A 23814-nucleotide genomic window follows, 5' to 3' on the forward strand; every position below is an offset into this window, starting at 1 on the left:
ATGTATCTTCCAACCCATCTGCGATGATAGTGCCAATATAGATCTGATTTATGAGTACCTTGCAACAGGAGCAAAGGTCTCATCGTAGTCAATCCCCTCTATTTATGAAAATCCAGGGGTCACAAACATAGCTTATCCACACTACCATCTGCAGCTTACTTTACCGTGTAAAGCCAATGGAAGCTCACCATGGACTTATCCTTCGGTCTTGAGACCGCATCCCAAACACTATTATGAACTATGGAGTCGTACTTCTATAGCATGACATCAACCCAAATCAACTGCTGCACTGCTTCCTCAAAGGATGATGGCTCTATCACAACAAATCCCCTCACAAGAGCCATGTATCCAGTGTACCTGTCAGGTGACCTCCTATATATGCATTGTGATTTGGGTTCTCCCACATTCTCTCTAGCATTCGACAACAATCTATCTTCCTCTCCGGTGCACTTTCTCCCATCTCTGAAAGACTCTGCCTAAGTGAACTTCTCCACTCCTAGATCCTCTACATGTGGCTACTCCACATCAGTCTGAGGCTCCTCAACCTTAAGAGCTAAAATCTCCTCAAACTCATGTAGTTGAAGGTCCCTCTCAAGAGAAACTCGCATGGCTTTCTCCTCGTCGAATCTGACATCCTTGCAAATCACTGTCATCCGCCTGGTTGGCAAGTACACCTGATAGTTGTGGGGTGTATCAGTGTACCCCACAAATATCCCCAAATCTATTGTAAACTCAAGCTTCTTCTATGCATCATTAGTCACATGGAAATACAGTGATGACCCAAAATCCTGAAGTGACCAACATCTCGCCTCTTACCAAAATAAGCCTCCTTTAGTGTCTTCATCCCTAGTATATAATGCGGGCTACGGTTATCAACATAAACCACTGTGTTGCATGCCTCAACCCACAAATGTAGTGGGAGACCCTGATCATGCAACATCACGCTCTCTACCCTACTATGATTTTTTTCTTCCTCTCGGTCACCCCATTCTACTGAGGGTTATGGGGTGCCGTCAACTCCCGTTTAATCCCTTCCACTGCACAAAAGTTATTAAACTCGTTTTAGACATACTCACCACCATTATCATTCCATAGAGCTTTAACTTTCTTGCTCGACTCTTTCTCCACCAATTATTTAAACTCACAAAACTTTTTGAAGGTTTGATCCTTTTCCTGCATGAAAAATATCCAACATTTTCGAGAAATTTCATAAAAAAAATAACATAATACCTATGATTTCCCATGGATGCTGTCGAGAATGGTCCACACACATTTGAATGGAATCACCCCAAAATGGGCTCTGCTTGAGTATCTTTGTTGTGAAAGGAAGACTTGGTGTATTTACCAAAAGTAAACCCCTTGCATGTATCAACTTGCTCTAGTGTACCTTTGGGAAAATTAGTGGAGATCTGCTGCATGATATTTAAATCCCTATGATGCAAGTGACTAAATTTCCTATGCCACACTCATGAACGTCTTAGATCTACACCATATCTGTTTTCGTGCTCAAAGAAACACAATCTTCTACCTCTAGCTTATAGATATTCTTCACCCAAATCCCTATCTTCTTTACTTGACCTGTGGCTATGTGTCGAAGGAACGCCTTTCCTTTTGAGAAGATCACATCATAGCCTCTATCCTCAAGCTTGACAACAAATACCAAGTTCTTCTTAAGCCCGAGCACATACATAACATTCTTCAAGGTGAGTGGAGCCCCATGCTCCCTCCAAAATGTAACCATGCCCAATCCGATAGCACTATACCTCCTGTTGTCACCCATCTCGATATGCATATGGAGATCTTTCTCGTCTAGGTCACTGAATAACTCATTGTCTCCAATCATGTAGAATGAAGATCCACTGTCTAAGTACCATACACTTCCCACCATTTATGACACCATGCATGCAATGCGAGAAAATTCCAATTCGAATTGAGAGGCCAAAGCCTCTGTTAGGCCCCTATACTACTAGTTTAACCCCTTATTGTTATTAGTACAACCCACTTATTATATTGATGTACCCATGTAGTGCCCATATTGTTACTATTGTGCCACATAGAAGCCCAATATTGTTATTATTGTGCCCTTAAATTATTATTGTTATGTCGGCTCTGATTATGTTATGACCCCTTAGACTCCTATATATAGAAAGGGGGTCTTTTCATTTGTATCATCCAAGAATTATTCATTTATGTAATGTAAAGGAGGTTTCCCCCTCGAAGAGGCTGAATTCTAAGGCATTGATCTATCTTTTCTATCTATTCTTGAGCTGGTTTCATAACATTTCGTAAAAATAGATCATGATGGCCTTAAATATATAGGCCACTTATTCAAAAGTTGCAAAAGATCCCAATTCAAACAATATTGCCAGAAATTGAAGAGGAAGGAAAAATCATATTGGAACCTGGAGCAGTCACAGAAATAAGAACCTGATAGCTACGAAATCGATCAATTTCAGAGTATCTCATCAAGTGGAAGAACTTACCCGCTGAAGATTCCACATGGGAGGACAAGAATTTTATACAAAAGCATCAAGAACTACTCAAGCGTTGAGGACAACGCTTTTTGAAGGAGAGGAGCATGTTAGGCCCCTATACTACTAGTGTAACCCCTTATTGTTATTAGTACAACCCACTTATTATATTGATGTACCCATGTATTGCCCATATTGTTACTATTGTGCCACATAGAATCCCACTATTGTTATTATTGTGCCCTTAAACTATTATTGTTATATCGACTCTCATTATGTTATGACCCTTAGACTCCTATATATAGAAATGAGGTCTTTTCATTTGTATCATCCAAGAATTGTTCATTTGTGTAATGTAAAGGAGGTTGCCCCCTCGAAGAGGCTAAATTCTAAGGTGTTGATCTCTCTTTTCTATCTTTTTGTAAGCTGGTTTCATAACATTTGGTATCAGAGCTTTGGATTCTAGGGTTTCGCTGCTCCAAACAGGTCATCGTGGCATTTTCACTATAAATTTTTTCTGCGACGTTTCAGAAGCTAAAAAAAAACCCATTTGAGAAGACATCGTGCTAAAGCTTGGGTCCAAATTTCAGAGCTTTTCGCACTATATTTGTCGAGATATGATCTGAGGAAGTTGGTCTTTTTGCAGACTCCTGAATTACATTCCAAACAGGGGACCTGGGGAAAATCGTCATAACTTTCTCTATTTGCATCGCATTGAAATTTCGTAAGAAGGTACAGAAAGAGGATGGAATGTATTTTCTTGTATATCTTTTTCAGATCCAAAGGTCGAAACAGTGACTCGTGGCATGTTGTACAAGTTCACTCTACTAAATTAGTCTATAATCAGATCATCTTGGGAGATTGTGCATAACTCTTTCTTGGAGAATCCAATTTGGATCAGACTAGTGGCATTGTAAAGAGGACATAGAGGGCTACTACAAGACGCAATTTCAGAACTTAAAGATCCAAAAGTATAGAGTTACAGTCATTTCAAGGTCGAGCTCCTAAAGTCAAGAAAAAGCAAGATGAGGAAGTTTGACGGCAAGGATCCGGTAAATTGGATACTTCAGATGGAGCAATATGTGATCTACATGGTGTACCACTGTTACAAAAGGTATGTATTGTATCTTCATTTTTATAACTGGATCAATTTTTATGGTATGAAGGGCTTTGTTCTCGTAAACAACTTGTTACGTGGTCAATTTTCACGGAGGAAATGATAGCACATTATGAGGATACAAAGAGAAACAACTTCTTTAGAGCAACACCACAACAATTGGAAAGAGTAAAAGGGATTTGTGACATAGTGAAGGCAAAATTATGGAAACCAGGAAGCATACCCCTCACAACTATAAAGATGGAAGTGTTGTTTCTCCCAGCCTTCCACAACCTACAAGGGTTACACCACAACAATTGGAAGAAAAAAGAGAAAAAGGGCTTTGTTACAATTGTGATAGCAAATGCACTAAAGGTCATAAGTGTTCTGAGAAGAAATTATTTTACATAGAATATGAAGAGGAGAAAGAAAAGGATCAAGAAACATCAAAAGAAGAGGATATATGCCACGACCCCACCCCAGAGAAAGAAGAAATGAATCAGACCATATCTTGTAAACATTGGCAAGAATTACCACTCCTCAAACTCTCAAGATAGAAGGACATATCAAGAAGAAAAAGGTGCAAGAAGTGAAATATCACATCGAGAAAGAAGAAATGAATCCAACCATATCTTGTAATTCATTGGTCGAAATTACCACTCCTCAAAATATCAAGATAGAAGGACATATCAAGAAGAAAAATGTTCAAGAAGTAAGAGATCACATCGAGCATCAAGAAATGAATCCGACCATATCTCGTAAAGGATTGGAAGAAATTACCACTCCTCAAACTCTAGAGATAGAAGGACATATCAAGAAGAAAAAGGTTCAAGCAGAGAAAGATCACATTGAGCATCAACAACAAGTTCTCCAACTTTTAAAGGATAACGCCACTTTGGTGCAAAATCAAACGAAACAACAGGTAGATCAACATCGTAGTGAAAAGTGTTTTGATGTAGATGATTGGGTATTTTCACTGCTACATCTGAAGAAAGCTATTTATGACAAAGAAATGTCGGTATGCACTTAAAAAATGGGGACCTTACCGAATGGGAAGACTCTTCAAGGATGAGGATGTGGAAGCATTGTTTTGTGTTATTTCTATTATCCAACCAGATTGGATAAACGAAGCAAGGGATGAATGGAAGAAGGATAAAGAAGTATGGCCACTTATTCAAAAGTTGCAAAAGATCCCAATTCAAACAATATTGCCAGAAATTGAAGATGAAGGAAAAATCATATTGGAACCTGGAGCAGTCACAGAAACAAGAACCCGAAAGCTACGAAATCGATCAATTTCAGAGTATCTCATCAAGTGGAAGAACTTACCCGCTGAAGATTCCACATGGGAGGACAAGAATTTTATACAAAAGCATCAAGAACTACTCAAGCATTGAGGACAATGCTTTTTGAAGGAGAGGAGCATGTTAGGCCCCTATACTACTAGTGTAACCCCTTATTGTTATTAGTACAACCCACTTATTATATTGATGTACCCATGTAGTGCCCATATTGTTACTATTGTGCCACATAGAAGCCCACTATTGTTATTATTGTGCCCTTAAATTATTATTGTTATGTCGGCTCTGATTATGTTATGACCCCTTAGACTCCTATATATAGAAAGGAGGTCTTTTCATTTGTATCATCCAAGAATTGTTCATTTGTGTAATGTAAAGGAGGTTGCCCCCTCGAAGAGGCTAAATTCTAAGGCATTGATCTCTCTTTTCTATCTTTTTGTAAGCTGGTTTCATAACAGCCTCACCCGCCGCTCCTCTTGAGGACTTATTCTTGGAGTTCTTGAGCACATAATTTGTAGCAAAATGGCCCAGATTGTGACAATGAAAGCACTTAAATTTTGTCATGTCTTTCTTCTTACCTCCATGGCAAGAATTCGATTTGGAATGGAAATATTTTCCTTTACCCTTCTTCGACTTAATCATTAAGGCACAGTTCTCTTCATCATCAGTCTTTGATGAAGATCCATCCCTGGTGTTCCTCTTGTTCTCCTCCTCCATCAAATCTGACCATAGTTGTTCCCAACTTGACAGCTTATCCCGACCATTGACAGAGTCTTGATAACTATGCCAACTCTTTGGGAGTCCTAGAACTGAAAGAATCACCATATCATCCTCGGAAACAATGATTCCAACACTTCTAAGTTGATCATGACACTTAGTGAACTTGGTCAAGTATTTTGGAATAGTCTTGCCTTTATCCATTTTGATTTTTCTCAGTTTTTCTTTCAGTGCCAATTTCCTTTGGTCATTTCTATTCTGATACAAGTCCGTCAATGCTTTCCACATAACATACGGGGTTTCCTTTCCATGGAGACTCGAGACAATGTGGTCTCGAACTCCCTCAAGGATTATCCACCTCACCTTCGCCACACACTTCTTCCATTCGACCAGATTCTATGCATCCGATGCTGCTAGCTTAGGAATGTCTTCATCAATGAATTCCTTCAAGCCATTACCCTCCAACACAACCTCCATTCTATCCCTCCAGGCTATATAATTGGAGCCGCCTTCCAAGGCATACTTGAGCCGCAAACCATAGAACACCATCTGTCGATCCTGAAGTATGTATTGCAAATTCAAATTACACCTGTAACCCAAAACACAAAACATCAAAACCTCCTCTAGTATACTATATTTAGCTCTGATACCATGTATATTTTCCTATAGATTCACAAGCTCATGTAATCTACTAAAACAAGAGACAATAATCTACATCTACTTTCAGCTAGCGGAAACCAATAGATTGATGAAAACAATATGAACAAGAATAAGACAAATCAACGACACATAACACAATAATTTTTTCTAAGGAAAGCCACTACTCAAAACCTCGCCTATCTTTATTGCATTAATTAGAAATATTAGTGAAGATACAAATCTTGTTCTCACTAAAACAATTCCGCACAAGTATGCTCAATTCTCTACCTCACAAGCTCGCTTTTAGCCAACACTTAGCCAATTTCCACTGCCTGCAAAGCCCCTATTTCATTGCACAATTCATAGGATGAATAGCCTGTATTTAAAGGGAATTCATGCTTCCAAAACTATGCAATCTTAAATAGGTCCTCTTCTTGATTGCATGAATGATATTTACAACTCAGTAAATCACACAACTGATAGTACACTGCCCCTGCACTTTAGTCTCAACTGGGTCTTTCTCAGAACTGCTATGCACGAGTTTCGTATGAGTGAATCTTCAGTTACCTAGAGTAGCACTTGTGGATGCACGAGTGCACTAACTGACTGCCAATCCTCTACTAGTTCAACAAACAATTAGAACTATTTTAACTAACCATAACTCAGTAAACTAAGTTATCTAATTACAAATCAATCTAAACTCATATTAGACCCCTAAAATTTAGGGAGAACATATACATGACTTACAAAAGACATCCAATTAGAATTTACTAAGCTAATTAAGTTAATTAAACTTAATTAAGTATTTACAAGTTGCTATGAGAATAGAATTCAATTTTAATTCACAATTTAATTCAAGGACAAATTAAACTAGAATTTCTTGTTGCGATTTCTCAACAAATCATTTTGATGATGATGACTTTGTTGATGTATGCGATCACAAATGCCTAGATGCATAATCTGATATTTCAATTTCTCATGAAGATGTTACTTTAGATCTAGAATATGATTTAGTCAAAGAAGATTCCCTTACCGAAACTTCCTCTTCATCTAACTATCCCTTGTGCTTTACTGTTTTTGAGGCATCTACTAGCGACGACTCTATGCTCCTCAAGTTTTTCATCCGATGAGTTAACTTATAAATTGACACAAGGTGGTGAAATTATCCATGATGAAAATGAAAACAATAAAATCATTGGGTACTCTTTCCATTTCTCATCATCTCTAGTCTTGCATGAAGACAAGTCTCCAAATCAGCTTGCTCATGGAATTTCACCGATTTATACATCTTCAAATTTTTGATCAGATGAATCCTTCAACTTGAGTAATATGGTTGTTGAAGTTGAAAAATCCAGTCAAATCAATGACAAATATGGTTTCCATCCAATGAGAAGTGCTCTATTGAAACCATTGGTAGCGGTTATCCTCACATCATGCACGATCTGGTTAAATTTTCAGGATGTGATTTGAAAATCCTTGAAAGTTCAGGGCTTGTCAGGAATTAAAGGCATTTCAACTTCCGTTGATGGTTATTTCAGGATCTCACAACTCTCTTAAGCTCCCCGAACTAAGTCAGATCTAGTTTCTTTCACACAATCCTTCTCTTTACATGGTTTCACTAAATTTAAATTCTTTTATGAAGGATATTTGATATTTTAGATGTAATCTTTTAAACTTTTGAGATTTGGTTTCTAATTGGATTCAAGGATCTTCTCTATTTGATCCATTTCATGCAAATATCTTGCATCAAACTCGGGTTTGGATTGTGTATCACTCATAAATTCATGGAATTGCAAAGTTTGTTATTTCAAAGACTATCTTTGTCCAAATAAATCATGCCCATCAGATTCATCTCATAATATTCAACTCCCAGTTTTTCTTGCGAATGTTATATTGCAAATATTTCCTTTCATTGCACCTAAAATCCTCTTGAGTGATAATGAATGCACTAGTTATTGAGTGAATGAAACTCTTCTTCGTTCACTATGTCCTGACTAGTCTCATGTGTTTGTTTCATTGGCATCCCTTTTAAAATATTTCGATAATTAATATTCTTGTACAGTTTGTCACCAATTATAGGAATATGGTATGTCACCCTTCGGCCTGTGAGGAAGTTGGTTCGATTGTTCAGAGAATTCACAGAGTTGTTTAAATTGATTTATCTTTGTTAATTACAAACTAAGAATATGATGTTTTAATCAACCCACCTGATCATTATTCTATCTCTGATGAATATCATTCAACTTATCATTTTCCCACCAGCGCATCCATTGACAATTGTTTTACATCCTTTGATATTTATGGTTCAACATTTCACTATTCGAATACTTGATGAGCAATTGAGGCACTTTAGCCTTCATTGATGGTTATTTTAGGTCCTTAATTTCTTGACATGATCGCTGAATATGATCAGATCTATTTTCCCTCACAAGATTCTCATCCTAATCTAATGCCTCTAATTGAAAATTCAAAGATTTGTGGGTTTTCAAGAGGATTATCATGAATTTTATGATCTAATCGTTTAATGGTTGGAACAATCTTACTTGGAAAGCTACATCACAAATAACAAGTTTCGATCTTTCCTCACGCTTGCTAACGAGTTTGGTGTAGATGGAGACAAATCCGCGAGAAGCTTTTGAGGTTTGTTGAATGATTGTTCTCATAGAATGGGAAAGAATGTAAACTAGCTAGAAATAGAAGCAATGGCCTATCTTTCTACTGACAAGCAAGACCTTCAAATTTTTGCGCAAGTTATTCAAGTTCTTATCTTTTCTATTGCACATTACTTATATCTATTTTAATTTTTCTTATCTTTGTGGATGTAAGTCGAGAACAACTATTGTGGCTACACTTGAAATTCCATTATACATGGCCCCAACCTTCTAGCTGGTTAATTTTGGAGTAGGTCTAGGTGCATTCTAGTCTACCTACACATTCATCCTGCATTCGTTTCCTGTAGTTTGTCTTGTGTTTTCTAGTTTTGATTTCGCATCATGTTTTTCTTTAGCCAATTTTTGTCTTGTATTCTGGTTTTGTTTCCTTCCTGTGTGTTGTCCTTTCTTTCGTTTTTTTAGACCATGCATGAAGATGCTCTGTTGGCTCAAAGGGAATGTGGAAAAATAGAAAAGGACTTTGTAACACTGCAAAATTTGGCTAACTCTTTGTCCTTCTTCCTTGTTTTGGTTACACCTTTTGGCTGATGATGTTACAACGAAAAATATGGTCCTTTCTTTAAGAAATCCTTGTGTTGAACCATGAACTCCATGCTTATTATGGAAATCTCATGTGATTGTACTTCTATTTTGGTGATTTTCTCCAACTGTTGCTTTTGCACACTTTCACCGTCGCGAGTGTTGTTTTCATGTTTATGATTGTTGCTTTTGCTTTCTTTCCCTTTGATTAGTATCGTTTTCATGTTATATTTGCCCCAACATGTGTCTTTTTCACCGTTGTTTGCATATCGCAAGTATCATTCACACTCTTATTTTTATATAGCAAGTGTCCGCTTTTGGCACGGGAATTGTCACTTATAATGTAAAGTGGAGTTTTAGTTTATTTCAAGGGGAATATTTGTGATGCTGATTTGTTATAATATATCATGAAGGAATGTTTCACACTCATTTCCAAAGTTTCACGCACTGTTGCAAAAGTGTCGTCATTGTCATTGCAAAGTGTATCTTTAGTGTCACACTTGTCGTAAGTTGTTGTAAAGGTTGTCACACTAAGGGACGTATGTATTCATGTGTTCCAAATGATCTATGTTGTGTCGTCAAGTGTCTAAGTGTGTGATCACAATCAAGTCCTATCACTGTTCACATGATCAGTTTCATTGATCCAACATAACCAAATTTTAGAAAATTCCCAAAAACTTAGCCTCATTCGACCTTCCTAAACTGAACATTATGTAGTCTTAGCCCTCAAGATACAACCTTGAATCTTAACATTGTGCAATGTGTAATTCCTACCTTCAAGGATTATCCACTATGTATTTTCAGTGCTCAACCCTGAGCCTTGGCCTCTAAAATTGCCGAATTCAACCCTCCAACCTAGCCCAAACTACGTATTGTGTAATCTCTGAACGCAAGCTCAACCGTGAGATCTTGAAATGTGAAATCATAAGGCCCGATTTACCTCCCAGAACTACACAATTGGCTGAAACAGTAAAACCCCTCATCCTGGCTCCCTGAGCTCCCCAACTACGCAATATCTTTGCTTAGTCTAAGCCTAAACAATGCATTGCGCAGTCTCAAGGCTCAAGCTTGACCCTTGATTGCGTGATTTACACAACTGCACAGTCATTGAGACTCTCCCTTGGCCTACCACCCAACTTCGACTCAGTGTACGGATCATCATGCGACATCTTAGATTAGGGGTTTATCAGACTGATGTCATCTTGGCATGAGTGGATTCTAGATGCTGGATGTCTATCATGCTATGGCAAGATGATGAAGAAGGAGATGGAGAAGGAGAAGATGCTAGAAGATACCTAAGGAGCTTAGGAGAAAGGATGATAATCATACAAGAAGATGACAGAACATTGGATTACAACATAAGATCAAAGATCAAGATTGCATGAAGACTCCATCTGATTCACAGCCCTTTGGAGGGTAGATATGAAGAAAAATGCATATCTCATATAAAGATGAAGGATTGGATACATCTCTTATTCAAGATAGAAAGAAAGAAGCAACAAGAAGGATAGCTTGGCACTACCACATCATCATGCAATCCATGTCATTAGTGTCATGTCATATCCTATAATGAGTCATCATATGCCACATCATTATTGTGAATTATGTAATTATTTATTCAAAATGTATTGTAAAGTGGAAGTCCAAAGGACACGTTCAGAATATGAAGAGTCATGTAAAGTCGAAAAGTCATAAGAAGTCAAACAGTCATGAGGGTAGTCAAAGAGTCACAAGAAAGTTGAAGTATCACCTCTTAATTATGTATACACCCTCATTGTATGAGAAAAGGATTTTTCACACATTGGGTCCTCCTGCAAGGCATTGGAGAGACATACTAGTTCTTTTGTGGAGAAAGGAGTAGCTCCAATGCTCCACTATTGGAGCTAATGGTGTTCATTGTATACATGTGTGCGAGAACTTTCACTTAATATATGAAGTCTGATGACCAAAACATTATTCATGCATGGATTATGAATATTTGTAAGATTATTCTGTGAATGTTTGTAGTTCATGTTTGTTTTCACCTGTGCTAAAGTATTTGAAATATTTTGGTTATTTTAGTGCTTATCATATTGAGAATGTGTTGTAATGGTTGTTATGACTGTCACATCTTTGTGGAATAATCCGATGGATGTTAGATATATCCTTCTTGATAAAGTTGGTTACATGACAGTTACATCTTGTTGGACTATTCCACTGGATGTTAGATGGATTCTTCTTGTTCGTGTGTGTTTCTACTAGCATGGTACTATTACCTCTCTCTTAGAGGCTTACCTTTCTTTCTCTTTGCAGTAAAAGAACCTTGGCACACCTATGATCAAACACTCACCAAGCACACTCACTTGCCTTTCAAAAGTACATGTGTATCCCTCTCTCTTGCTGACAGTTAGAGCTAAGGAAAATCTATAAGAATATATGGAAACTAGGCCGATACTCCAGATGGGGCTCCTATTCCAAATGGTGTGAGGTCTAATTGGGACTTTGCATCAGGGAGACCCCCTTGGTTGATGTATTTCTAACACTGTCAACAATATGAAAAATACAATAAGTTTAAGGAAGAATAGGAAATTTAGTTAAGGAGAATGTTTGAGTTTGAGTATAGGTTGTGAGCCTGCAAGAAACAATATTCTCCAACATACTGAGAAAAGGAAAATTCAGCATGGGAGGAGAGAGAAATGACAATAGAGGTAAGAGAGATAAAGTAGGGATCATAATATTCTAAATGCAGATTTGAGTTGCAACTGACTTGGGAGTAGAAGAGAGAATGAGTGATTTGAACATATCAAATTTGGATTAGAGGAGATGTGGCGTAGAACATAATAGATTATCGCATAATATGTGAGAAGTATGAGCTTGAAATGATAAGTGTGAGATCAAAATCAAGAAAGTAAAGAACTGAATATATTATTTTGTGGATATGAGATTTGGTTGAGGCAAAGAAAATATTACGAGATTGCAGAGTGAAGTGTGATGACAGTGAGCTAAATGGAGTGTGAGTTGTACAAGGTTTAGAACAATGAAGAGGTTAAATAAGTATGAATTTGTAAATACTAAAGAATGAACCCATGGATCTGAGTTTGAAAAAATGATGAAAAGAGGATTTTATAGGCAAAGAATGCCCTCACATCACCTCATAGGAGTATCCTTCAGGTAGGTGCGTGTAAAGTTTAGGAGTTAGTTCCTCCTTAAGCTTGGTGCATATGAATTCAAGAGATGGTTGTCTATTCTCTATGGTGCTAGTAAAGTTAATGTAACAATAGGTTGGAGCTTACAACAATATTCTAACAGAAATTTTGTGGTTTTCTCCCTCCATGCATTTCCACTTACATCTAGTGTTCCTATGCATTGGTTATGTGATTGTTTGTTTCATGGTTTAGGTTGTTTTATATTTTTAAGACTATTAAAATATACCATTATATTAATTCACGACCCCTCTCTCAGTATAATCATAATACTAACATATTAAATATCTATAAGAAAATCTATATAACAAGTTGGTTTTGAATAGTTTTGAAGCAAAATTGCATAACAAATTGAGTAAAGAGGAAATGAATAAAATTATAGAATTATACCATTTATTTTGTAAAACATCTTTCAACCTCATAATTTCTGGTCTAAAAGAAAATAAATTTTAGGACATTCTAGTGAAAGAAAAACTATACCATAAATTACAAATTGAAAGAACTATACAATAAATTAAAAATTGAAACAACTTGTTTAATAGAAGAAAAGAGTTCAGGTAGAATAATTGAGCATAAATATAAGTTAATTCATGTTAAATTTATCTTTGATGACCATACATATTAATAATAAAATTCCAAGTTTAAAATGGTAAAATATTTATAAATGAAGGCCTTATTCCATAAGACCAACCTAGATTAAGAAATCAAGTTCAAAAGGTAAAGAAGCCATGGAAGAAGGAAATTGTGAAGAATTTGCAATATAAAAGATATTATTAGGGATACAAACCAAAAATATAACAATAAATAATAATTTGGGGCTCTCCATATCCTCTATTGGAATTGTCATGGCTTTCCATGGAGTAAAGGACCTATATTAAATTGGATCTTGAGTGAAATCGATATTATAGTAATTGTTTAAACTTAGGAGCATAAAGAACTTGAAGTACCTAGCATGGAATGATTTGAAAATGAGATCTTAGATTATTATTAAGGTATTACAGACTCACGTGCAAGATTTTCCTATATTACCTAGTGCAACGGATCGAAAAGATTACGAATAATACAGACAATGAGCGGTTAGAGAAACATAACACACAGACACATAACATAACAAATAATCAAGGAGTTCACCCAAAACTCTTGGGCTACGTCTCCTAGTCCAGTTTTCAGTGGTGACCTCTCTCTTATGTCTTCAAGAGTAGAGTTTTTACAAATGTGAGCTCAAATTGAGTCTCAACACAACATGAACAAAAAACAGGGTTTTGCTTGAATCCCCAAGTCTTTCTAAGTACACAGACTCTCCCTCTCACTCTGTCTTTGTTTTCTCTCTCTCTCAGCACTGCCTCCCTTTGTCTCTGACACTGAGTGGCTTTTAAGCCTATCGATGATTGTCTGTTCATTTTCCCTTTTGGGCTCTCTGGCTCCTAGCCTTTATCCACTCAAATCCCCTCTGAGCGTTAACCAATCATGGTGTAATGTCTTCAGGTATGGTGGCCACCTTTTTTTAAACAAAAGGGACCACCAGCGCGTTTGAAATCTCAAAACAATTGTTTCTCTGTTTACATAGAGAAATACACAGAAACACTGAAAATTTTTCCAAAAAGCCTTTTATCGGGCTTGAAATATTATTGAATCCACCCTAAACTCCATCGGGTTTGCCTTTATATCACTATCGCAAGTCGCTAGTTTTGGGTTCCTTTGTATTTGGGTTTATAATGAAAAACCCCAAATACAAAGGAAAACCCAACAAATTGCTCCATATCGAACTCCAAAATATATCATATCGCATTCATAAACCCTTTTGGGTCCAGTTATATCGCATGTTACATATCCCTTTTAACTTCTGATTGCCAATTGTGCAGATCAACCTTATAAGTTATCGGTGCATCACTATCGCATGGTCACTGGCCTTCTTGGCATCACCCCTTACAAAGCTGCGATGCAATATTGTGATGCGATATATCACAATCGCATATTGCCAATCCTTCAAACCGTGGGCTAAGTCCTTCTATGTATGCATATGAGCGATGTGATATTCTACGAGTAGATCTAGACCATTGATCTACGCGCTTGATCGACAGTCCTTGTTTAATCACGCTTGATCGCTATCGCGATTTCCATAAGGCCGCTTCTGATTAACTATGCTTGCCACCTCTGATTGTGATATGCCGATTAGATTTGGACCATTGATTGACCAAATCCGACGACTCCTGTGTGATGTTGCTTAAGCCTCCGATAGACTCTGTTTTCGCTATTTCTTCATGTTTTTCCCATCCGATAGTGTTTTCCGCCATTCTTGAAGGTTTATCCTTTGCGATAGTGTTTAAGTATTGAAAGACATAGAGGTTTTTAGGATTCATTTTGGATCATGGAAGGTTTGTATGATGGTTAGTATGGAACAAGTGATCCTACTACCACTAAGGGATTGGAGGCATATCTTATTACATCAATAGGAACGTTTAGCCTCACATTAGAATTCATAAAAAAAGATCCCTTCAATCAGTGCATTTGAATGGAAATAATTGATATTAATGTTAAGAAGATTTATATAGAAATATGTCATTTTTTGCTTATTAATTCAACATGTTTTAGAAAATAGAAAAAAATACTATAGATAAAAATTGTCCTTACAATAGCTTAGAACATGATATTCATAGTAATTTGAAAAATGAAGGAAATATTCTCTTTCTAGGAGACTTTAATAACTACTCCAGTTATTATTTTAAGAAAGAAATGATTGTGGCTCTCATCCTTTATGGCTATATTAGGACCTGGTTTTAGCTAGCAAGTATAAAAGGAAATATCAAGAGTTGGTTGAAATTTTTGTTGAAACTAAGCTAATCGAGATTTTTAGTTCTTAAGATGTAATTATTTGCAATGGTCTTTTAAAGTGGCCAAAATCCAACTAGATGACTTGTATTCATGGGCTTTGTCATAGTGTTTTGGATTATGTGACATCTAATATGATATTTATGTATATAATAAAATAGTAAATTGAATGTTTTAAATGAATATAAACTCAATTTTGATAATTGAAATTTAACCCTAACTTTACACTTTGTTATCCATAAAACACCTATGGAAGATAATTAGTATAATAAAAAAAACTTAATTTTAACAAAAATCAAGATGATATATTTTTTCAAAGGATTTAGATAATAAATTAAATCTCATATTAAATAATGAAAATATCAAAGACATTAATTTTACAACCACCCTTTCTATTTCCATTAACATGTTATTTATCAAGGTGTTGAGTAAAAAAGGAAATAGAATGATAAACCCTTGCTATGGTAAAGAGTGTAAGATTGCTAGAAAAATTACTAGTGATTATTCTAATTAGTCCTTAAATTCCAACAACATAAATTGATACAAAGTCCTAATTACTAGCAATTGTCCCATAAGGTACAAAGAGAGGTCGATAGGTTTATTAAATTAGAATTGTTGAATTTCTCCAGAAGAGATGTTGGTTCAAGCAGATTATTAAATTAGAATTGTTGAATTTCTCCAGAAGAGATGTTGGTTCAAGCCTAACGGATGAGCAATTTGAGCTCGCTAAAGGCCTTCTAATTGTTTTTTATTATTGTAAAATTATATTGGTAATTCATTGGTTTTACTTTCAAAAGCTTGAAGGAATTTGAAGAGTAGGTATAGAATTGCTTTGTGGGATTTGATCCCAAGTGTTGAGTTGATTGCTTTAACTTGCTTGGAATAGCAACCTTGAGTGCTTTGATAATTGTACATCTGTTGGGCGCTGGTGATTGTATCGTCTCCCCCTGCATTTTGATTATTATTGAGAGAGCTGAAGAGCGTTGGTGATTGTATCGTCTCCCCCTACATTTTGATTATTATTTAGAGAGCTGAAGAACGTTCCACTTGAGTCAACAATGGATACATTTTTATTAAGTGCATTTGAAACATTTATTACAGCCATAGGAGAATTGAAATCTACATATAAAGTGAAGAAGTCATCAACTTCAAAGGATAATTCTATTCCTGTGGCTGCCTCTACAATAACCTTACTATTGGTTGCTATCATTTGGTTCACAATCTATTGCTCTCCAAGTGCTTGAAAAGTCATTAAATTATCATACGTGAACTCTTGCAAAGTATTAGTAATGAGCTTGCCATGAGAGGATTCTACTCAGCCAGAGGAAGAGATCCCGCTATTGCCAAATGCACTATCAACACGAGGCATTGGCATCAACTTATTCAAAGGATGTTCAAAGCTCTGCAATCCACATGATGTAGAGAAGTAACAACCTGCGACGGCAAATGCAACAACCAATATTACATTAGAGGCTTTATAGCCAACATTCAGCTACACTTTCATGTGCTAGATAGCTAAAAAACAGATAAGCTCTAATTTAGCAGTCCTATATTACCTCGGGGAAATGGAGCAAAAGATTTTCTGCATCCTTCTTTCAAGACATTTGGCTCATCAAATAATACAAGGTAATCATCAGCTGCAGTGCCCTAGAAGAAAGGCACTGAATCATCAGCATCCTAGCAAAACAAATAGTTATTGGTCAAAAGTCAAGAAACCCACAATTTCAAGGAATGCTTAATATTTTATATGGGAAAAAAATATGTCCAAATAAATACTCAGGGCACCATTCTGTTATTGGGAAATTGGAAGTGCAGCTATGATAGATCATATGAGCAGAATTTTTGGGATGACAGGTGCCAGTAACCCATCTGAAAATAAATAACTAATCTTTCCCCTTCCCTCTCCGAAAACAAATAATTAGAGAAACGCTATGGGAAGATAACTTAAATTTATTTCAACAAAGTAGGAATCTGGGAAAATATTGGGAAATTTCTTTAGGCCTAAAATTTGCAAGGAAGGAGTTGGTTAGCAAATGAATAATGTGATTTTATGGCTTAATGTAGATTGAAGTTTTGTCTATCTATACCATCGTGGAAGCACCCAGCTCTTCCAGATTATCCAGCCTGATCCACTCAGTCCGGGCCATTCCTCGGAGAACAATCTCAGTGATTGACGACGATCACACTAGCTCTTTTATATCTATATCTACATTAAAAGGTCTATACCTGTTTATATTATTTTTAGGGTTTACCGGTTTATGTTTTATCTGTATACTTTTGGTATGCCTAGCAGTACCCTTTTATATATTCGTCATGTGTAGACATTAATAAAATTTCTTTCGTCTTCATTCTTCTAGATGAGCAACAATCACGTGTCATTCTTTCATGCTCTGAGCAGTTTGTGTCAAACAAATCAGGCTAAATATTTTGTATGTCTGGTGTTTGAATTTGCAAACAATACTTATTGCGGTCATGTCCATTTCCTTCATTATTTTAGCATGTAGTTTATTTCCGTATGGAGTATAGGGCTTTGGATGGGATCATTAAACATCAGAGTGGAAAAAGAAAATGTTTCCAAACCTTTCTAAAATATTCAGTTTTCCTTTCATGTTTTTCCAACATTTGTAACTCTTTGCTATATCAATGTGACTTGAAATAGTGGGAAGCAACTCAAAGTTTTAAGTGATCCTCTGTACCAAAATACTAAGGTTGATGTAATGGAATTTTCCCTTTCTCCATTTTCAACAAGACATATGTTCTCAGTGAATCTCTTTTGGCTTATTAAGAGTTTCTGCATGTCCTTTCTGCTTCAATGTCCGCAGCAGAATCTTCCCTTACTCCATTCACACCCAAAATATTAAAGTTGATGTAATAGAATCTTCCCTTTTTCCATTATCAATATCACATGTGTTCAGTGGATCTCTTTGGGTTATTAAGAGTTTCTTTGTGTCCTGTGTCTGTGGGTATCCATTCCCACACCCAGAGTTTCTTTGTATCCTTCTGTGTTTGTGGGTCTCCAGCCCACAACCCAACACAACTTGTGTGTTCCGTGCATCTATTTGGTTTATGTAGAGTTTCTTTGTGTCCTTCTATGTTTGTGGGTATAAAACCCCACACCCCAATGACTTCTATGTGTGTGGGTATCCAACCCCATACCCCCAGTGGATCTCTTTGGCTTATTAAGAGTTTCTCTGTGTTTTGTGTTTGTTTGCATTTATAAAAAAAAAAAAAAGGAGGACACTCAGATAACGAGAACCATTTGTTTCTTGAAAGAAGAGAAAAGCACTTGATGCAAAATTTGTCTACTCGATAATTCTCATTAAAAGTTCCATGAAACTAAACATTAACAAATTAACAGCTAATACGCTCATGGCATACCAACGGAGATATGTGGCAATTTAATTTTTAAACACCAGAAAGTCCCTTGGCAAATTACATGTGCATAGCTTCCTCCCTATCACGACTTGTGCCTCTCCTAATAAAAATCAATTATAACAAAATATGATACAAGAAGCGAAACAAGAGATTGGTATAAATTATGGTAAGAAATAAATTCCTTACAATGATAACAAAGAGTAGTGATATATAAGATATACATGAAGCCAAATAGTAAGATATAAATTCCTTACAATGATAAAAAAAAGTGCACATCATTGGCACAATGGAACAACAGAGAGAAGAAAGAGCACAAGACTGTTCTATGATCTACCAATGGGCAATGACAATTTTTATCACTCCTAATAAAAAAACAATAAACAGACACGACTGGTACATGATAATAATAGAGTACAATTTTAATCTTGGTAAGATATAAATTGCTTCCAATTATAAGAAAGAGTACATTCTTGGATATGATAGAACAGCAAAGAAAAAACAGACGAAGAATGGTACATTGGTAATAAGACAAAAATCCCTCACAAGGAGAAGAAAAAGCACATCATGTAATGTGCATAACTTGTGCGACTTGTATCTCTCCTAATGAAAAAAATACAACCAAAACTACATTCATGAAACAAAACAAAAGGGACTGGTAATATGAGTAAGATACAAATTCCTTCCAAGGAGAAGACAGAATACATTATTGCCATGATAGAACACAGCAGACAAAAGAAACAGAAGAAGATTGGTTAAGGAGAAGTACTTACAAGGAGAAGAAAGAGTGAATAACCAATATGATTCCAAAATTATTACACGCACTTATTTCTGCTGTAGAGCACATTTTCTTTTTTCTATTATTTGAATAGATATACAGGGAAAATATGAAAAACCAGAGCTCAATACATATATAAATAATCTGAGTAATGACAGATCGCATGGTGAAATGTTTGCAGAGGCATCTCAAAATCAGCATGCAAGTGCAAATTTATTTTCAGCTTTAAACTAATACAATTTGAGTATACTAACAAACTTGGGTTAACCCAAAATTTGCATAAGTACCAACAAACCCAAAATTCTCACAATACGGTTCTAAGGTCATCTGCTAAGGGTTCCCTTAAGGTTGGAGATTTATAGTGGAGTCCAACAAAATCCTGGCAGACATCTATCACCTTCCATCATGAATCGAGATGATGTTTCTGAGCTCTCTTATGATCCAGAATCAGAATGTACAGATAAAGGTGATGGCTATGCCACGTCACAGACCATACTCTACATAGAGTTTGTCACAAATGTTGACTCCCATGGGGTTGCACAATTTTTACCAAGTAAGAACTCCAAACATCAACAACCTGCTCAGATACTTCGACTCATGATAGATCACATGATGAAATATTTGCAGAGGCATCTCAGAGTCAACACTGCTCAAAATCAGCGTTCTAGTGCAAAATTATTTTCAGCTTTAAAGTAGTACAATTTGGGTATGCTCACAAACTGGGGTTAACCTTTCTACTCAATTCTCCATTACCAACAACCCCAAAATTCCCACAACACGGTTCAAATAAGGTCATCATCTGCTAAGGGTTTCCTTTAACAATAGAGATTTGTAGTAGACTCTAGAGTCCAACAAAGTCCTGGCAGACTATCTATCACCTTCTATCATGAATCGAGATGATGTTTCTGAGCTCTCTTATCATCTAGAATCAGTTTGTAAAGATAATGGTGATGGCCATGCCATGTCACAGACCATAATCTACATATTGTTTGTCACCAATGTTAACTCTCAAGGAGTTGCACAATTTTTACCAAGTAAGAACTCCAGAGTCCAGACATCAACAATCTCCTAAGAACTAGATTGAACTCATATTATCCTTAATCATAAGGGAAGGAAATCTAGAACCATAGACCAGAATGTATTTGGTTGAATATAGAAGGAATGTCCAAGAGTCCAAGACCACTGAAACTTTTAGCCTCTTCCAGTACAATAATGAGAAATTGAGAAATAATTACCAAGTGCAAATCCAGTAGTCGTTTCAAAAGCTGGAAAGGTAATTATGTCCAAGAGTCCAAGACCACTGAAACTTTTAGCGTCTTCCAGTACAATAATGAGAAATTGAGAAATAGTTACCAGGTGCAAATCCAGTAGTCGTTGCAAAAGCTGGAAAGGTAATTATTTTCGATCTTTTGTCTTTTGTTTATATTCCTGAGACCAGTACCATAGACCACTGAAACTTTTAGCCTCTTCCAGTACAATATTCAAGAAAAATCTTCTCTTAATCTCAATGTCAGCTATAAACAAAAGACAAAAGATCGAAAATAATTACCTTTCCAGCTTTTGCAACGACTACTTGATCTGCACCTTGTGTAATAACAACTATCCTCTTGTGAGTTCCAGTTGCCTTTGGCAGTGCTCCATCTTTAGGGCTATTTCTTCAACATTGTCAGTCTAGAAAATGCATAAGATTTAGTAAACATCTACTCCATTCAAGTTCAGAAGTATATTGGTCAGAAATTAAGATCACATAATTTACCTCCCACCCTTGCACCTTTGCAAAATTCCTTGCTTCAGTCTCATCTCCAAAAACATAATCCATATACCTGAGGTAAAATTGCCAGATATCATGAAACATTTCAAACAGTATAATAACTATAAGTTATAACAGAGGGAATTCGGATATCATAGAAGAAAGAAGCCAAATCAACTTGGTATGAAAATAGAAATGTTTTAAGTTCTATCTACGTAATCATCTGCTATCTAGATATCAGACTAAAACAATGCAAGGAAGTAGGTCTTACGGAAAAACTTTCATCCATGCCTCAGTAAAACATTCATAGATATAAGGAGATGCAAGATTCATCATAAATATCTGCACGACATGAAATACAAGACCATTTGGCATGGACATTGTTAATTTGCCAAATAACCAATAACACAATAACCCCTCTGCTTCCAGATACCAAAGTGATTACAATACACTTTACCTTCCCTTTCTGAGCTGCATGTTCAACCACAAGTTGAATCGACTCAGGCGAGACTACAAGGAAAAAGCCAGCAATGTAAAATAACTTGGCCTTCTCAACTGTACAGCAAACAATAATTTCCTTTTAAACTTAGAGCTAAGTAAAGCCTAAGCATTGAGAAAATAACTTAAAAGAGAGCAAAAACTTCAGTACATTACCTAAAGCCCAGTTTTCGGGTGATTTCAAGTTTCTGATTTGTAGCAATTTGTTGCTAACAAATTTACAACCACTGACCTGAACATTACAAGGTTAATATTTAAACGAGTCAAGAGAGAAAAACCTGACGAGAACAGCTAGCAATGAAGCGAATATTATGTGCATAGGTCAAGAAACTCAGGTATCTGGGGTGTCAGTGACAAAAGAACTAGTACACTGTACAATACAATAACGTACTGTTAAGAGACATTTTCAGTGCTCACCTTTCACCCCCAACGATAAGAACAGCACATGTACCAGTTGGTTTTGTTTCATCCTCATAATAATGCACCTGTATGAAACACAAAATACAGTTTCTCATATCAGTGATTCTTCAGGGAAGCAAAGTAGTTTTGCAAATATTGGCCAAATGAAAATATAAAGCAATGAAAACGAACTATACTGAAGATAATGGAAGTTACATTGACTCGAGGAGCTTTCGAATTTTTCTTCATCTCTGCCCCAAACTTTTCCTTGCCAAGAAGGGTGCCTGAGACTAGTAATAGACATGCACAGAGATAAAGGAAATCACGGTTACCACAACCCTCACGGCCTAGATCCGCGAGACTGAATCTCTTTAAGGAAACGACAGACTGAAAACCTAAGGGAACATGGAATGTTACCTTCGAGCGTCCTCGAGTTTATTCCGCTTCCTGGGAAAACATGGACAGAACCTAGTACAAGAATCGCTACGAAACAGTAAGTGAGAGACTAAGGGAACAAGAAACCTAGGTCTGTGCAAGAAAGAAGAGGAAACACATTATAAACCACACCCTACTTGTAAATCAAGAAAATCAAACATGAATGGAAATGAAACAAAACAAAAACGAGTTATTGGGAAAAACAAATAAAAAAAGCTAACTAATACCTGCCATTCAGCGCCTTTCTCCAGCAACATATGCCATGGTTGAGTTCCTTTCTAAGAAAAATTTTCATATGCAGAATACTCAACTCCTGAGGAATCGTCAGATTCATGGTAAAGGGGAGTCGAGCTTGAATGCATATCCTGAGAATTTTGGTAGCAGAGGGAACCAGGACATGGGCACGGAGGAGGTCGGAACATGTTCACATGTTGAATAACGAGGCACGGAGAAGGGATTAATACTCTCGAAGAGAAGAGGAAGGAGGTTCGTCCCTCCATGCACAAACCAGAACCTGCAAAACCCTCACCTCAAAACGCGATGACAACAAACAAAAATGCAAAAGCAAAATGAGACGTAGGGTTTTAGGCATGCAGTTAGGGTTAGGACCAAACCTCCACCAATTATCCTCCTTCAGGTGATCATAACCCTAGATCATCACCATGGTCGGGTTGGGCGTGAACCACAAGAGTACCTTACCCATCACGTGAACAAGACCAGGTGGCAACAGGACATTACGCCACGCGAATGTGGACGCCAGGATGCCAGGTGTCAACGTTAGGAACAAAAAGACGACGAAAGTCTCTTTCAAAGGAAGGCCTATCTGCCTAAAAATAAAAAAATTGCTACATAAATATAAAGAAAGAGAATCTTTTACACCTATCTAAGCTAGATGATAAAAAAAATTACAGTCAAACTCTGAATCGTAAATTAAAAAAAAAAACAATGTGATTCTCTTTCGGGATCAAAATTACTACCTTAAATATATTTATGAGTTCCCTCATGCCATAGACAAAATTCAAACCCTTGTTACATATAAATAAATCTTTTATAGAAGACATGGAATTTGTGGTTAAGCATCTTAACAAGAGGGGAAGTTAAGGATATAAAGGATATGAAGCAAAAATATTAGAAATTGAATTGTTTATCCTCACCC

The 23814-nt window shown here is 36.4% G+C and overlaps 1 pseudogene across 1 annotated transcript; it reads right to left on the minus strand.

Annotated features, from left to right (window-relative positions):
• Nucleotides 1–20518: 20518 nt before the first annotated feature.
• Nucleotides 20519–22892, minus strand: LOC149172025 (adenosine kinase 2-like; annotated as a pseudogene). The gene is made up of 10 exons (XR_016259256.1): nt 22886–22892; nt 22641–22691; nt 22440–22513; nt 22242–22309; nt 21981–22056; nt 21784–21881; nt 21598–21668; nt 21333–21399; nt 21126–21247; nt 20519–21004 (listed from the first exon to the last, which is right to left on the minus strand). The product of XR_016259256.1 is annotated as an adenosine kinase 2-like (transcript).
• Nucleotides 22893–23814: the final 922 nt, after the last annotated feature.

This window comes from Pinus tabuliformis, chromosome 4_2 (assembly GCF_031772625.1).
Source record: "Pinus tabuliformis cultivar Carrire ecotype Pingquan chromosome 4_2, CPIR1, whole genome shotgun sequence".
Classification (NCBI taxonomy): Eukaryota; Viridiplantae; Streptophyta; class Pinopsida; order Pinales; family Pinaceae; genus Pinus; species Pinus tabuliformis.